This window comes from Corella eumyota, chromosome 3, assembly GCF_963082875.1.
Source record: "Corella eumyota chromosome 3, kaCorEumy4.1, whole genome shotgun sequence".
Lineage (NCBI taxonomy): Eukaryota > Metazoa > Chordata > Ascidiacea > Phlebobranchia > Corellidae > Corella > Corella eumyota.
The window spans coordinates 12,231,577-12,234,076 of NC_137492.1; the positions used below are offsets into that span (position 1 = coordinate 12,231,577).

General features: G+C 52.1%; 1 non-coding gene across 1 annotated transcript in view; it reads left to right on the forward strand.

Moving 5' to 3' along the window:
* The first annotated feature begins 1,717 nt into the window (after nucleotides 1–1,717).
* LOC145747163 (small subunit ribosomal RNA) overlaps nucleotides 1,718–2,500 on the forward strand; it is a 1,810-nt gene continuing 1,027 nt past the window's right edge. The window contains exon 1 of the ribosomal RNA XR_014281907.1: nucleotides 1,718–2,500. This exon is cut by the window's right edge and continues 1,027 nt beyond it. This is a non-coding gene — a ribosomal RNA (small subunit ribosomal RNA).

Genomic DNA, 2,500 nt, shown 5'->3' on the forward strand with positions numbered 1-2,500 from the left:
ATTTGGTTCATGTGCTTGGCTGATAAGCCAATGGTGCGAAGCTACCATCTGGGGGATTATGACTGAACGCCTCTAAGTCAGAATCCCGCCTAGGAAGCGACGATAAAGTTGTGTCTTGCCGTCGAGAGGCAAAGTTAGGCGGCCACCGGGCCGCTGGCAATGCCGGATACTTGTCTAACACGGGCGCGGCAAGCGTCGCCCCGAAACGGGTAAAGCTTTCTGCTCGAGTGGCGGGGTGCTAAATCATTTGCAAACGACCTAGATGAAGATCGCGGTGTCGTAATCACTAGAGCAGTATTCTCACTGCGATTTGTTGAGAGTAAGCCGCAAGATCTATCGATTTGTCCGCGAACGGGCGGGCGCACGGCGACTTCGACCTCTGGTCGGAGTTGCTTTTTTTTTCCACTTTTTTTTCAAAGTACTTGGTATTTTTTACGGCGACTTCGACTTCAGGTCGGAGTTGCTTTTTTTTTCAACTTTTTTCTGGGGTACTTCGTTTGTTTTACTGCGACTCTGACCTCAGGTCGGAGGCCATTCGAAGAATTGTCGAGTACCGTTCGAGCTTGAATAACACAAGTCCGGCGACTTTCGAAAATCGCCCGGGCAAAGGCGCACGACATCGGCCGACGCCCGATAAACAATTTCCCGCACAGAAACGCACGTTTTGGAAAATTGTCGAAATTCGACATGTTTGCTACCTTTGTCGCGAGACCAGCCCACCGGCGCGCGCGTAAAAAACACAAGTCCGGCGACTTTCGAAAATCGCCCGGACAAAGACGCACGACATCGGCCGACGCCCGATGAACAATTTCCCGCACAGAAACGCACGTTTTGGAAAATTGTCGAAATTCGACATGTTTGCTACCTTTGTCGCGAGACCAGCCCACCGGCGCGCGCGTAAAAAACACAAGTCCGGCGACTTTCGAAAATCGCCCGGACAAAGACGCACGACATCGGCCGACGCCCGATGAACAATTTCCCGCACAGAAACGCACGTTTTGGAAAATTGTCGAAATTCGACATGTTTGCTACCTTTGTCGCGAGACCAGCCCACCGGCGCGCGCGTAAAAAACACAAGTCCGGCGACTTTCGAAAATCGCCCGGACAAAGACGCACGACATCGGCCGACGCCCGATGAACAATTTCCCGCACAGAAACGCACGTTTTGGAAAATTGTCGAAATTCGACAAGTTTGCTACCTTTGTCGCGAGACCAGCTTCCCTGTATACTATGAGGGAAGACGTCGTTGTGGCGAAATGAGCAAATTGGCGATGCGGTTGTCGGTTGAAGGTATTTGGTGACAAAACGATGTGGTGTCGTGCAGGCGATGTGCGCTTTTGGGCAGACTTGATGCTGACCCGCGAAGGCGTCGTAGCTAGCAGCGAGGCTCTGAACGTTGGACGGAAAAAATTAAGTAGCAAATACGAGTTTGTGTTTCGGCGCGCGACCACGGCCTCGGGCCGTAGTTGCGGTGGCCGGTGCGCACGCAAGTGATAGTTTTCTCGGTTCGCTTTTGTTGGGCGTTCCTGGTGTTGTATGCAAACGCAGCCCGCGCGCGGCTTCGCCCGAAAGGGCGTCTGGCCGGTGTCGACGGCGTCCAGATCGCGGCTTACGCCGGGTTTGAGGAGCTAAGCAAAAATAGTGATTGAGTAATACAGTGCGATACCGCGACGGGGAAAGCGAAAGACTCCGTTCGCGTATTTTGTCGGCCGATAGTTACCTGGTTGATCCTGCCAGTAGTCATATGCTTGTCTCAAAGATTAAGCCATGCATGTCTCAGTACGAACTTGCGTACGGTAAAACTGCGAATGGCTCATTAAATCAGTCGTGATTCATTTGATCGTAAATTTTACTTGGATAACTGTGGTAATTCTAGAGCTAATACATGCAAAAAGCGCCGACCTTGCGGGAGGCGCGCCTTTATCATATCAAAAACCTGCCGGGCTTCGGCTCGTCTTGTTGGCGACTCGGGATAACTTTGCTGATCGCACGGTCTTGCACCGGCGACGGATCATTCAAGTGTCTGCCCTATCAACTTTCGTCGGTACGGTATCTGCCTACCGAGGTTCTTACGGGTAACGGGGAATCAGGGTTCGATTCCGGAGAGGGAGCCTGAGAAACGGCTACCACATCCAAGGAAGGCAGCAGGCGCGCAAATTACCCATTCCCGACGCGGGGAGGTAGTGACGAAAAATAACGATACAGGACTCTAACGAGGCCCTGTAATTGGAATGAGTACACTGTAAAAATTTTAACGAGTATCCATTGGAGGGCAAGTCTGGTGCCAGCAGCCGCGGTAATTCCAGCTCCAAAAGTGTATATTTAAGTTGTTGCGGTTAAAAAGCTCGTAGTTGGATTTTGGGCGCAGGCGTTCGGTCCGTCGCAAGGCGTGCACTGTTCGTTCTGGCTTTACCTCCGGTTTTCCGTCGGTGCTCTTGACTGAGTGTCGGCGGCGGCCGGGACGTTTACCTTGAAAAAATTAGAGTGTTCAAAGCAGGCG